This window comes from Miscanthus floridulus, chromosome 1, assembly GCF_019320115.1.
Source record: "Miscanthus floridulus cultivar M001 chromosome 1, ASM1932011v1, whole genome shotgun sequence".
Lineage (NCBI taxonomy): Eukaryota > Viridiplantae > Streptophyta > Magnoliopsida > Poales > Poaceae > Miscanthus > Miscanthus floridulus.
The window spans coordinates 195200461-195215777 of record NC_089580.1 but is presented as its reverse complement, the minus strand read 5'-3'; the positions used below and the strand labels follow the sequence as shown (position 1 = coordinate 195215777).

The following is a 15317-nucleotide window of genomic DNA, read 5'->3' as shown; positions in this document are numbered from 1 at the left end:
TGTAAGGGCTCAAGAGGAGCTGCATTGCCTTGGAGATAATGGCATTGCAGTTGATGGTGTACTGCACCTAGGTTCTCCTCCCAACATCTTTAGACGAATGATCTCAATTGGTTGTGCGGATCAATGGGAGAACTATGTGAGATCGACTATGAAGAGCCAGCTGCAATGTTTGGACGTGGTTGTGCGTCGGGTGTTAGTTGATCCCATCCCTCATGGGTTTACCCTAGTAATGGATCAGTAGGCAGACATCGACCCTCCCATTCTGGAACCTTATATGTATGTGGAGATTACACCTATGATTCCCGATGCTCAATCTGCCCCGAATGTGGTAGTTCGAGATGGTTGTCAGACTCATGTTTCCGTGGCAGATCCTCCTTATGAGATCCCTTTGACACAGAATCATCTGAGTAAGTGTCTTAACCGCATGGTTTTTGAGAGCTTACCCCATTCCTTACATCTATTTATTTCATTCTTTCCTTATTTCTGTACTTATGTTGTAGGAGACATTCCTGAGAATGTGGATATGCCCCCTGTTGCTGCGTAAGTGAACTTTGGAGATAGATTTCGTGGCTCCAATAGTGTTGAAATTATGCATAATTCGGAGCCATATGAGATGGCTAGGGCTCTTGATTCTGATGATGATCGCCCTGTTGGAGAGCTAACAGAGAGTGATGTTGAGATGATGAGACGTATCTTTTCCAGCCGCCGTGATCCTAGAGTTCACGAGTTCAACGATCTTGCTCATTCTGATCAGGCATTTGCAGAAGGACATGATGATGAGCTCCTAGAAGCTTCTGAGACCAGTCCTAACATGGTAATTGAGAATGGGAGGGTGTTCAATGACCTCCCTGCTTTGAAGAGGTGGTTGCAGGCTTTTGCAGAGATACGAAAGAGACCTTACAAGGTATTGCATTCATATGTGGAGCGCCGTTACACAGTTGTGTATGACAAGGAATGCTGTCCATGGAGGGTTTGTGCAAGGAAGCAACAGGTAACCGAAAAATGAAAGATCACAAAAGTTGTCGGACCACGCAATTGTGCTGACCATGAGCTGACATTGAGGCATCGACAGTTGACATCTACCCTCATTGTCAAGCAGTTGAAAGGTCCTTGGTTGGTTTTGATAATTGAGTGACAACCTAGGTAATTGTTCGGCGCTTTTTAGGAAAATGGAATGCCTATTTTCTATTGCGCCGGATGCAAATTCTTATGATTGGCTCATTGAAGCAAGGGTGAAGAAGTTAGAAGTGAAAACGAGTTGATCGCGAAGACGCTGGCGTCGGTCAACTGACCGGACGCTGGGTCTGAAAGCACCGGACGCTAGCAGGGTGCGTCCGGTCTGGCTGACGTACGATGACGCAGAAGCTGGAGTGTGACCGGACGCTGGGCTGCGTCCGATCACGTGCGACCGAACGCGTCCGGTCGAAGAAATACGCCTCGGGGAGCTTACTGGAAATGACCGAACGCTGAGGTCCAGCGTCCGGTCAGTTAAAGCTGCTGCGTCCAGTCAAGTCAAGTGAGTGTTGGAATTGGGATATGTGGCCGTCTGTGGGCGACCGGACGCTGAGGTCTAGCGTCCGGTCAACACGACCGGAGCATCCGGTCAACACGACCGGAGCGTCCGGTCGGCCCGATTTTTACCCAGTGAAGGGGTAACGGCTAGTTTTGCCCTTGGGGCTATAAATAGAAGTGGCCTTCGGCCATGGCTGGGGCTAAGCACCTAAGGGGACTTAGTGTTCATGCTTGTGAGTGCTTGGAAGCCCTTCATTACACATATACTTGATAGTGATCATTCGATTATATGAGTGAGCGATTCTAGTGCGATTGCATCGTGAGGTTGCATCGAGTGACACTAGGTGATTGAGTTGCAAGCTGGTGGTGCTTGTTACTCTTGGAGGTTGCCACCTCCTAGACGGCTTGGTGGTGGTCTCCGTCGAAGCGCGCAAGAAGCTTGTGCGGCGCTCCGAAGAAGTGCTTGTGAGGGGCATTGTGCTCGCCCCGCGGGAGCCATGAAGAGCAACTCTAGTAAAGCGTGTCATTAAGCTACCCTCACTCAAGGGGTAGGTTCTTGCGGCGCCCGACGTGTGGGCTTAGCGGGTGATGCTAATTAGCCGCCGAACCACCAAGTGAGCGGTCGACACAACGGGGACTAGCGTGTTGGCAAACACGTGAACCTCGGGAGAAAAATCATCGTGTCAACCTTGTTCTTCCTGTTGGTTTGCATCCCCATTACACAAGCTTGCAATTACTTTTATACATATTAAGCTTGTGTAGTTGCTCTTGTAATTAGATAGCTTGTGTAGCTTGCTAATTACCTTCTTGCTTATGTAGCATAGAAGTAGCTCCCTTGCGTGGCTAATTTGGTTTTAGTAACCTTATTAGTCACATTGCTTAGTTTGTGTAGCTAAGTATTTGTGCTCTCTAATTAGGCATTGGTTGCCTTGTTATTGAGCATTGCTAATGAGCTTTGTTAGCTTTGTGCTTTTGCTTACTAGCATATGTAGGAGCTCTCTTGTTGCTTAAAATACTAGTGACATAGGTTTGTGTAACCTTGCTCCTAGAATTGTTTAGGAGAGCTCTAACTAGCCCGGCACCTTTGTTGCATAATTGTTATCTTAGCAAGGTGCTAATGAACATATATAGTGGGGTATAGTCTTGGCTAGACCGATAGTTTTAATTCCACATTTGTATCGGTTAGCCGACGCGATTAAGTTTTAGAAAAGACTATTCCCCCCCCTAGTCCGCCATCTCGACCCTTCAGCAGTTGATGGGAATTTTGCAGGGAGAACCCAACATGAAGGTGAGGACAATTATCAGGACCATTGAGGCATTGTATGGAGGTTATGTTATAACTTATGGTAAAGTATGGAGGGCTAAGCAGCGAGCATGGAATATGATATATGGGGACTGGAAGGATGGGTATGAGTAGCTGCCAGTTCTTTTCAATGCAATCAAAGCGATGAATCCAGGCATGCATTATGAGTACATCCCAAAACCAAATGCATGGAAGGATAGGAGACAGGTATTCTTTCGTGCTTTCTAGGGCTTCCCTCAGTGTGTCGAGGCCTTTAGGTAGTGTTGTCCCGTCTTCTCCATTGATGATACGTTCTTGATTGGTAAATACCAGGGCACACTTCTAATAGCCATATCCTGTGATGCGAACAACAAGTTGGTTCCTTTGACATTTGCTTTGGTTAAGAAGGAGAACAATGACAGTTGGGGATGGTTCTTGAGGCTAGTCTGGATACACATGGTTGGGCCTGGCAGGGAGGTTGGCGTCATATCTGATAGGCACCAGGGCATACTTAATGTCGTGCGAGAGCAGATAGAGGAGTATGCACCTTTGCACCATCGTTGGCGTACTCGGCACCTTACTGAGAATCTACTCTGGAAGGATGGTGTGAAGGGTAACTTTGATCTGTTTTAGGAGGCTGCTTGACAGCTTAAGGATAAGTACTTTCAGGAAAAGTTGGAGTTGGTCAGAACCGCATCAAATGCAGAAGGTAGACAATGGCTCACAAGTTTGATGAGGGATTCAGAGAAATAGACGAGAGCTCACGGCGCTGGTGGATGGAGGTACGAGTTTTAGTGCAGCAACTTGGCGGAGTCATTCAATAAGTTGCTATTGAGGATACATGGTATGCCTGTGAATGCAATCGTTCAATTCATCTTCTATAAGCTTGTTGCCTGGTTCAACAATAGACACGCCCATGCATTGTAGTTGTAGAGTGATGGAGAGATATGGGCTCTGAAACCAAAGGCACACCTAGAGAAGGCAAGAGAAAGGGCTAGCACACATGAGGTTACATGCTTCGACCATGCCACATGGACTTATCAGGTCGAGCATAGGGGTGGTACAACGTCCGACGGCGAGGTTCAAGAGTCGAGGATACATGTGGTTGTCCTCCAAGATTTCAAGTGCACTTGTGGTAAACCAAGACAGTACTTTCTATGTTCTCATTTGGTGGCAGCAGCTAGGCATCGCAACTATAATTTTGAGAGGAGGACACCTCACAAGTTTAGTGTTGACACGCTTGTGCACACATGGAGCCTCCGCTTCGTGCCTTTCTAGGACCCTGGAGGGTGGCCTCCATATGATCGAGAGGAGGATACCTCATGAGTTCAATGTTGACACGCTTTGTAGATGAATCTAGGGTTACCAAACAACAGTGAACGAATCTATGCTTTTCAGATAATAAAAATAGACTTTTTAGATATAAGGACAGCAGCGATTTATCACATCACTAACATAGTATAGGAATGCAAGGAAGCACAACTTCACTCTATCTCCACCATCCATCTTATGACTGTTTGATCTAAGGGTTAAGGTGAAGAGGCACACGGATTACTAACATGACACATTGAGAGGCTTCCATTCCTCCTCTCAACCTATAAATAACTACTCACTCTCTCTCATTCACACACACAACAAGGAAGAAGAACACTCCTCAACATTTTCTTTCGCTGCAGTACCAATGTCTGGAGGGTCGTCCAGAGGGAGAGGAAAGGGGAAGGGAACTACCATTAGGTGGGAGGGTCCTGTTGGTCCTGATTTCTTTAAGGAAGCTCTTTATGAAAGGTTCCCAGTTGAGAGCAAAAGTGATTTTACCAAAGAGGCACCACTAAGAGGATACGATGAAAGGAAAGAAAAGTGGCCAAAATGCATGCATGGTGAGGACTGCCTAGTGTAGATATTCACCGAGGGAATAGATGGTGGTAGTCGTTTCTTCAAATGCCCGCGAGCATGGATAATTGCTATTACTATTTGTTTCTTCAATATGTTTCTCTTGTATATAACTTACACGACATACTTATTGTAGTCTTCCTTGACCGAAGAAAACTATGGGTTCAGTAGGTGGGTCGATCCTCGACCTATTTATCTGAATGCGGAGTACATCTACTAACTACAGGACCGTATCTTCGATCTATAAAGGGAAGTTAGCAACGATTACAAGGCTGACGGATAGGACGACAACAACAATGGTGCCGATTCACAGGAGGCACTCTGCAATAATTCATATTGCACTTGCCCTAATCACAAGAACAAGGAGCCTCCCCCATCACCCTCGCCACCACCACCAACAACAACGGGAGGCTACTATGGAGAAGGTGCAACACAATTTGCTATGTGGCCACACTACTAGGATGACTTTATCTTTTTCACATGCCACATCTACGTGTTTGTTGTTTGATTTAATTACCTAAGGCATGTTAGGTTTAGTTGAAGGAAACTCTGTACCCAGGTTTAGTATATGTTATCACATGCCATTTTATGTGTTTCGTGTGTTGAATTATATAATACCGTACGTCGTTAGGTTTTATTTGCAGCACGTGTTCACATTTCAATACGTCCGTAACATTAAGCGGAATATTGAGACCATAAATAATGAAAACAACCACATAATGAAAAGTTTAATACTATGCCACATTAAACAACATAATAATACTAGAAGTACGTGCCGACAGTACACATAGAGGCAAATGCACTTCTAAATCCTCAGTCTAAAACATACTGAGTAAGCAACTCATCATCCGAGTACCAGTCCTCTACTACAACCTTATTGTTGTGGCTAGGCTCACCTGCGTTGCTTTGACTTGCCTGTCGCCTATAGTAAGCGGCCTCCGCTTCATCTGTGGCTGCTGCGGCCTGAGTGAAGAATGCGTCATCGTCCTCTTCCGCCTGCAAGCCCGCCTCTGCTAGACCGATGAGCTCGCTCAGTCTGCCAGTGTCTTCCTTAGCCTCCTCCGCCTGCAAGCCCACCTCTGCTAGAACGATGAGCTCGCTCAATCTGCTAGTATTGTCCTTAGCCTCCTGTGCCTGCAAGCCCGTCTCTGCTAGAGCAATAAGCTCACTCAGTCTGCCAGTGTCGTCCTCATCCTCGTCCCCCTCATCAGACAACACAATCGGTGATTGAACGGTGCGACCAACTCGCGATCTATGCTCATCTAACTTCTTCTCCTCATACCTTGCATGAGCTAGCTCTGCTGCATGTTCCTCACTGCAACCAATCCCTTCATGTATGAAATGGAATCAATTAACAACGCGATTATATTACATTTAAAATCAGGCAATGAAAAAAAATGCTTTAAAGCACTCACTAGCTCATAATGCAACAATATGCTCGTTCAAGACCTGCATCTGTACTCTTGTCTCCTCCCTTGCCTCATTCCTTGCCCTCTCCTCCTCTAACATCATCCGTCTCTTCAATCCCTATTTGTTAAGCCCAACATTGATCGGGTTATAAATACCACGTTGTCTAGCAAACTCACGCATCTTTTCTTTGTGATGTTTAACGAATAGGTTGACGTAGTCAGGTCCATATCCCCTCTTCCGTGCAATTACTTGCCTCTTCTTCAGTTCATCCAAGAACTTAGCTTGATCATCATAACATCCCCACCTGCATTTCCTAGCGCTCTGTTCAAACGGAAAATTCTATCATATATGTATTAGCAAAAGAAACAAAATATGATTTCATGTTTACCACAAAAATAACCAACCTCATCATACTCAACAATATGGCTATAATAATGGCCTATTCCAAGCTCCGAAGGGACTAGGCCATAGTTGAATTTAACACCACATTCGCACATGACAGGAGGTGCTTTGTAAATTACCCTTTCTTTCTTCTTTTTCTTAACCTTTCGTGGTTCTTCCGATCATTGGTTCTTAGGACCATACAACCACTCCTTGAAACGACACTTCACCATTGAAAACACCTAAATAAGTAGACATTAGTACATGAACACATATAGCTCAAGATTTCAACACATACACTTTGCACTTACTTGATGCTTGTTTGGACATATAAACTCCAACGTATTCTCAGGGTTTATCACAGCTCGATCTCCACAATCGCACAGAGGAGGTTCCTCGAGTCGTCTAACTGCGGATAGGTGCTTCTCCTTCGCCGTCATTGGCGGAGGGTTAGGGGGGTGGAACCCACCGCTTGAAGTGCTCACGTGGATGTCTCTCTCTAAACCAATCATCGAAAAGAAGGTACCTAGGATCAAACTTGTCTGCACCGTCGATCCACTGAAAGAAAAAATACCTCTTATGGTCCTAAACAACGAGATTTAAACAAAATATTAGTAGCATACTTACACAAATAAAGAAAGAGGATAGTGGAAACAATTTCTTACATTAAAACGATTGCATGTGTAGAAGCAATGCGCCGCTGTGTCCGGATGTTTCGATTGAAAAACATGGGCTGGGAAACCACAGTCACAGTTAGGGACAGGGAGGTCAGGAGGGATGGGGGCATCTTTGCTAGACGCGTCAGGGTATAATTCTCGATGACAACCCCGTTTTCGCCAAAACTCCTCCCGAAATATTTCTTGCATCTAACAAAACGGATGTAATTTAACAAACATAAATCAAAACATCACAAATAAATGTCAATGAGAACCATAACTGCAATACAACCAATTTCGTTCTAAGAACCAAAAGCAGTTAACATTAAACCCTAAACCTAGGGTTTCCCATATGATGCACAACAATGAACCCATAACATAACTACATGCGCCTAGGTTTGCTAGCTTTTCCACGCCTAGGCATCATCCTACAGTTGTATAATACATATATTGAGGGGTAGAATGAAACCCTAAGTGATGACGATTATTACGTTCAAAAATCCGACTAATATATACCGAATCGATGCGAAAAAACTAGGAGAGGAGCGAGTATACCTTGCTCTCGAAGATCTACGGATCAAATCAAAGTTTCCAAGGTCCAATATGCCGATTCGTGAGGTAGGGTGAAGTGGGGAGAGAAAAAACCCGAGAGGGAGGAGAAAGAAGAGAAAGAACGCTCGGGCAGGAATGTTGGGCCGCGGTTAAATGGCAGGGAGCTCGGCGCCAAGATCTACGGCACCGAGCTCAGCGCCAGAGTGACTGGCGCCGAGCTCCCTGCCATGTCATCTACCGAGCCTAGGAGCTCGGCGTCAGGGACACTGGCGCCGAGACGTGTTAGCTCAGCGCTAGCATTAATAACGCCGAGTTAAGGGTCCATTTTCTGAATTCTTTCCGTCAGGGGTCTATTTGTGAGAAACTTTAAAACATGGCTAAAATGTAAAAAATTCGGCCTAAGATCTCAAGGCAGCAGACCTAAAATAGTATGGGCCGTTCTAGAAAGAAAGAATAACGATGGGCCTTGCGTATGAGGCAACCGTGTGTGTTACTGCCCACCCCGGAGGCCCGGCAGGCCGGCATCTCTCTCTCTCTTCTCTCAAAATAAAGGATGGCGCATATTGTTCTTGTGGCGCCCTGGTGTTACTGACAGTGACAGGAACAGAGAGCAAAGTGAGCAGACTGTTAATGGCCTATGTAATCTAAAATGTTTTTTCTATTATTCAAAGGGACCAATTGCTTTACATCCTAAAATTGTAAACGTATAAACATTGGTTACATTAATCTCCTTTCCCTCTGAACATAACCAAAGTATATGAATCAAAACTATGGTAAAAATTGTACATGACATGCGCACTGGAGCATACAAGCCCGCTAACGCCAGGGTTGTCTTCGGTCACCGCAGTCTATAGGTAACTGGAGTCCGGGACATCGTGAACACCGGCTTGTCCTTGTCCACGACAGTGGCGGCCACCGTGGCGCTGCTGCTCTTGCGACGCGGCTTGGCCTCGCCGAGCATGGTCACCACGTCCCGCATCGTGGGCCGGTCCTTCGGGGACTTGGCCGTGCACAGAACCGCGATCCGCAGCACCAGGAGCATCTCCTCCCGGACGTGGTCGACGCGACCGCCGACGCTGGCGTCGAGCAGCTCCTCCACGCCGCTGTTGCTGCGCAGCCGCTCCCTGATCCAGCCGACGATGTCCTGGCTCTCGCCGTACTCTGGCTCCACCGGCCGCCGCCCCGTGAGAAGCTCCGTCAGAACCACTCCGAAGCTGTAGATGTCGCTCTTCTGATCCACCTTAAGCGTGTACCCGTACTCTGCAACAAGCAGCCAGATTAACATCAGTACACGAGGGCGTCGAGGTGAATGAACTAGCTGTTCACGTGACGATGCGGACGTCGGCAATTGGCACTGACCTGGCGCGATGTAGCCGTAGGAGCCGGCGACCACGGACACGGTCTCGTGAGCGCGCGCCATGACGCGGGCGAGGCCGAAGTCGGCGATCTTGGCGTCCATGTTGGTGTCGAGGAGCACGTTGCTGGACTTGACGTCGCGGTGGATGACCGGCGGCCGACAGTCGTGGTGCAGGTACGCGAGCCCGGCCGCGACGCCCGCCGCGACGTTGTACCGCGACACCCAGTCCACCAGCATCTTGCCCTTCCCTCGCCTGTGCAGCGCCTCCCACAGGCTGCCGTTCACCATGTACTCGTACAGCACCATCGTGTCCAGGTTGTTGCTCACGTAGCCCAGCATGCGCACCACGTTGCGGTGGCGGAGCCGGCCGAGGAGCTTCACCTCGGCGGCGAACTCGCCGCCCGCCTCCACGTCCTGCCGCCCGTCCACCGTGGCGGTCTCCTCGGGGCACCCGGCCGCGCGCCACAGCTTCTTGACGGCGACGACGGCGTGGTGGCGTGGCATGTCGGCGCGGTAGACCACGCCCGTGCCGCCCATCCCCACGATGTTGTCCTCCTTGATGCAGGCGAGAACTTCGGCGTTGGTGAAACTCAGCTTCTGGAAGGCCGTGAGGCGCCACGGCCACGCACCGCTCCCGTCTTCCTCCATGGCCTCGTCGCAGCATCCTCCATTGACGTACCACCGCTGGTACACCTGCTTGGCAAGGAAGACGACGCCGCATGCCGCAATCAAGACCGAGATGCCGATCGCCCACCCAGCGGCGATGTGCTTCATGTGTGAGCGCCGGAGGCCAGACGTCTCAGACGAGGACGCCCGAAGAGAGGTAGCCCCGCACGGCGGCAGCACGCCACCACACAGGCCCGGGTTGCCAGCAAGGTCGTCGGGGTTAATGGTCCTCAGCAGACCAGTTGTTGGCACGGGACCAGTAAGGTTGTTGTACGCCAGGTTGAGCATTTCGAGCGCCGGTGAGCTGCCGAAGTTGCTCGGTATCACGCCGGAGAAGAAGTTGCTGGAGAGGTCGAGCACAGACAATGTCGACATCATGGCGATCGCACCAGGGATCTGCCCGGCGAACCGATTGCTCCGGAGGTTTAGCGAGACGAGCCTCTGGCACGACGCGAGGCTGGCCGGGATTGCACCGGACAGCCGGTTGCTGGACAGGTCGAGGGCGGACAGAGATGGGCAATCACCAATCTCGTCCGGTACACCGCCGGTCAGCTCGTTGTCGGCCGCCGCGAACGTTTGCAGCGTCCGGATGGACAGGATGTTTGACGGCAGCGAGGACCGCAGCTGGTTGTGCGAGAGGTCGATGAAGGAGAGCGACGTCGAGAGCGCCAGGTCGTCTGGGATCTCCCCAGACAGCTTGTTGCCGGCGAGCTCGAGACGCTGCAGCCGCTGGAGCCGGCCGAGCCCCGCGGGCACCGTGCCGTTGAGCCGATTGTTGTGAGCGCGCACGCGGACAAGCGACGAGCACGTGGTCAGGCCCGCAGGAATCGGGCCTGTGAAGACATTGTTGAACAGGATCAGCTTCGTCAGGTTGCCGCTGTCGCAGAGGCCGGCCGGCACCGGTCCGGACAAGGCGTTCGTCGACACGTCGAGCCACTGCAGCGGCTGCGCGCTGCCGAGCGACGGCGGCAGCGGGCCTGTGAGGGAGTTGTTCCACAGCTCCAACACCTCAAGCTTGGGGAGTTCGCCGATGGCCGCCGGGATGCCGCCCTTGAGCCTGTTGCACATGAGGTTGAGCAACTGCAGGTTGTCGAGCTGCCCCAGCTCCACCGGAATCGTGCCGGTGAGGGCGTTGTTGGAGATGTCCAGCATGACGAGGGAGGTGAGGTTGCCGATCTCCTTGGGTATCGGGCCGCCAATGTTGTTCTTGTAGAGGTAGACAGTGTTGAGGTACGACAGCCGGCCGAGCTCCGGCGGGATGGGGCCTTCCAGTTTGCCGATCGCCAGGTCGAGATACTGGAGGTTGGCGAGGTTGCCAATTGCTGCCGGGATCGCGCCTGTGAACTCATTATAGCCAATGATGAGCTGCTCCAATGCGGACATCTCGAACAGTTCGGCTGGGAGAGCGCCGTCGAGGTTGTTGCCGGAGAGACCCAAGAACTTGAGCTTGCGGAGCTTGCCGTAGGACTTCGGTATCGTGCCGGAGAAGTAGCCACCCCTGAAGTCGAGCGTCTTGAGCGCGGTGGCATTGCCGATGTCGACCGGGAGCGGGCCGGCGAAGTTGTTGCCCGACGCGTTGAGGGATGTCAACGAGGCGAGTGCACCGACGCCGGCGGGGAAGTGGCCGGCTAAGTTGTTGTCGCTGATATCCAACTCCTGGAGCGTCGGAATGGACACGAGCACCAGCGGCAGCTCGTGCTCGAACGCATTGCTCTGCAGGACGATCGAGGTGAGCCCGGTGAGGCCGAGGATGTCGTCGGGGATGGTGCCGCTCAGGTTCATGCTGGCGAGGTTGAGGCCGGTGACCACGCCCCGGGCATTGCAACGCACGCCGTCCCATGTACAATGTGACGAGGCCGACGCCGAATTCCAGCCCCCGAGCTTACCCAAGGGGTCGACGAGCGACGCCTTGATGGCAAGCAACGCCGCGGCCTCATCGGCGGCGGCATTGCACACGGCAATGCAGCACAGGAGTGCCAAGGAGAAGGATAAGAGGAAGAACAGGTGTAGAGTGCTACCAAGCCTTGGAGCAGCACTTGTCATGCTCGGTTCTTCTGTTCTTCCCTTCTCCTTCGCTCCTCTGCTGCCTCCTGCTGTCTTTCACTAGCAGAGTTGTGTTTTCATTGCCTTGTTTGAAGCAATAGAGAAATGGAGGGAAACTCGCAGGAAAGTATATAGGGGGGGTCATGTCTATGATTAGGATCAGATTAATCGAATAATTTATGTGTTTGGAGATGGATTGGATGATAAAAAATACTTGCTGGTGGCATGATACTGCATTGGTATACTGCTCTGTTGTAGTAGTGTTAGGTACATGGTTCAGTAGCCCCTGTGGGGCCTTGGGATAGCACAAGAACAGCTCGGTATGAGAGTGTAAAGGTTGGGAGGAGGCATGGACATAGGCTGGAAATGCCTTTGGAATTATTAAGAGCTTGGGGAGACATGGCCCATGTGGTGAAGGGAATGCGTGAAAGGCGGATTGGTCACTCGTCATTGGAGAGAGAGATTTGTCTTGTTGGGTTAAACAAACGGAATTGCAATCATTGTATATAAACGCAGAACATGGGGGTTTCCAGTGGAGTTTATTCCGTATTGTGTTCTTGTAGGCAGGGCACAGGCATAGTCATTTTTCAGTTATGATGAATATTGGCGTTACGAAGAGTTGATTAAGCTTGAGGTTACCTTTCTTGTGCTGAAGATCTCTGAAGCACACACCACGATTAGTTTGTGTTAATTTGACAATTATTTCAAGTAAATTACTGGCATGCAAGGAAGTAGTTGTATACTGTGTCCCTGAGTTTGGAAAGTACTGAATACTGGTATCAAACTACTTTTATCACCATTTCGGAAGAAATCAATACCTCATACGGAAACCCAGTCATCACTTCAGAGAAACAGATAAATCATGCTTCAACTAAGGAAGCATCCTCACCCACACTACTTGTCTGAACAATGGAAGTCCACTAAACTGGACAAGCATGGTTAATGCCAAGATTACTTTATTTGCCTCTGGGTTAGTACAATGTACTACTGAAAGGAAGCAAAGCTACATAGGAACATCAGCAAGCGTGCTGTGGGTGTTTAACAAATGACTGATTCTAAAAGTAGTACTTTAATCTCATCTTGCATTGTACAGTGGAACTTGCGTCAGTGATCCTTGCAGGTTGGAAATCTATTGGCACTGTAAGATTCTGTTCCAGGTGTCATCACTAGCTCGTGTTTTTAAATTTTCTGCTACAAGCTTACAAAGAGTGAAAAGTGAGCAGGAATCTTCTATCCTTCTTTTTTGGTTAGGCTTGCCTGCCGGCAAGAACAAATCACGCTTAATCTCTAAATCACTGGCCATTAATCAGTGATAGCACTGTACATATCTAAAAGCCAAGTGAGCATGTAATGGTACATTTGTAGAATCATACAAGTGAATCATAATGCATTACAGGCAGTTCTCTGGCAAAAATTCCTAGTAAATCTACTATAACCACAACAGTAATAAGTAATGTTTATGCAGCTCCCAATAAAAAAACAGTAAACTAGGCTCCACTTGTTTAACGTTGTATTCGAGCTCTTAAAAATTTTGAAGTAAAATTGCACTTATCTGCAAAAGATTACCACGTTGGTGGAAGCTGGGAGGAACAGGCATATTGGAAATTTGTTGTTAGTTAGGCATTGAACATTTTCTTGATAATGGTAGAGAAGCATATGCACAACTTGGCCAGGCCAAATAATTTCCAACACATGGAAGTCCGATTCTCTCTTATTGATTAGATTCTTGAGGACGTCAGGCTTTAGTTTCCTAAAGCATATTGGTGTGCTAGATTGTCAATTTCAGGGAATCTTTACCTTTAAGGCATTGTCCTGAACTTTGACACTTTTTAACAAATAAGCTATAGTTTCTTGTACGTTTTGCATATACTGGTTCTATAGTATGTGAAAAATTGAAAGAAAAAAAACTTGAATATGACTAAAAATAAACTCCCAATGACAATATTCCATTTCTTATATGTATTGTCCTCATAAATAGAGAAACAAAGTTGATAATTAGCAAGCCTTCATTCCATTTGCTTATTTTTATCCTTTTCTATGTGTGAAGAAATCTATAGTGTGAAAGTCCAATAGAATTTCAAATGACACACTCTAACAACATTCTTATGAATGAGTATGACGCAGCTGCTGCCTGCATAAAAAAATCTGGTAAAGTTCCTTGTAGTAAATGATCTGCTCTGAAAAAAGTTCTGAATCTTGGAAAGCTGGCATAGAGTTAGCCAAGCACTTGGAGTAAACTACTAATGCAGTAACAGGTACTACATGATGAAGCAAAGCTAGCACCACCCAAGCAAATCCAAGAACTTCAATCAGCGTCATCATGCGGCATCTTCCTTTTCATGAACCTCCTCCTTTTATATGCTTGCGGAGAGACTTGTTTTGATGTTACACCTATGTGATGTAAAATATGAATCTATCATTGTTGGATCGGGTAATTGCTGAACCATTTCAGTTACGTTGATAAAATTTCTACTTTCCTTTGGGCTTTGCAAAGAGTAATACACCGAAATCAGTATGCGATACTTGTTTGCCAATTATGATTGCATCAAACAATTTTGACACAAGTTCGTGACATTTTGAGCGTGAATCAAACGACAGGCCAGAAATTGAAAGAACAATGCAGGACGATAAATACAATTCATACCATACACTACCGGCGACGGCTTCTTTGCCGAGTGTCCCATACTTTGCCGAGTGCTTTTTATCGGGCGCTCGACAAAGAGGCTATTTGCCGAGTGCCAAAGATAAAGCGCTCGGCAAACAACTCACACTCGGCAAAGACCAGGTTTACCGAGTGTCGGGCACTCGGTAAAGGGCCGTTAACGGCCGACAGCCGCCGTTAACCCTTTGCCGAGTGTCTTCTCCTGACACTCGGCAAAGCGGTGATTTGCCGAGTGTCATTTTGTGACACTTGGCAAACCATATTTTTTTTACTTTTGACCTCCAAACTTTTTCTGCAGTCCTCATACAATACCTGGTACTCCATGTTCCAATGTAGCACATTTCTCGGACTTTTTCTATATTTCTTTAATTTATTTCATTTAATTGAATTTTCTTGGATAATTTAAATTATAACTGCTAGTCATTCGAATAATAAAAAAAAATGAATGGAAAAATGATATTCATGTTATTTAGTATAATGTGAGGCCGTATCCAGGAACAGACCACCAATTTCGAACATCTTGTTCACGAAACATGACCACGAACTTGCGGTCGAGTTGTTTTTAAATTCTATAAAAAGCAAACGAAGTCCGAAAATCATAAAACTTGTCGAGGTGTCATGATATCATATGTGGAAGCTATGATAAAAATTTGAGAAGGTTTCGCGTAAGTTGTCACGTACGATGCTTGCAAACCGAATAATCTCCGAAGAAGTTTCATGATTTCGTGAAGAGGCCGACGAGGTGGTAAGCATCGTACGTGACAAACCTGCGCGAAACCTCTTCAATTTTTTATCACAACCTCCACATATGATATCATGACATCTCGACAAGTTTTTAGATTTTTGGTCTTCGTTTGCTTTTTATAGAATTTAAAAAACAACTCGACCGCAAGTTCGTGGTCTTGT

At 47.9% G+C, this 15317-nt stretch overlaps 1 pseudogene; it reads right to left on the bottom strand.

Annotated features, from left to right (window-relative positions):
• Positions 1–8531: 8531 nt before the first annotated feature.
• Positions 8532–11749, bottom strand: LOC136507956 (MDIS1-interacting receptor like kinase 1-like; annotated as a pseudogene).
• Between the last annotated feature and the right edge of the window lie 3568 nt (positions 11750–15317).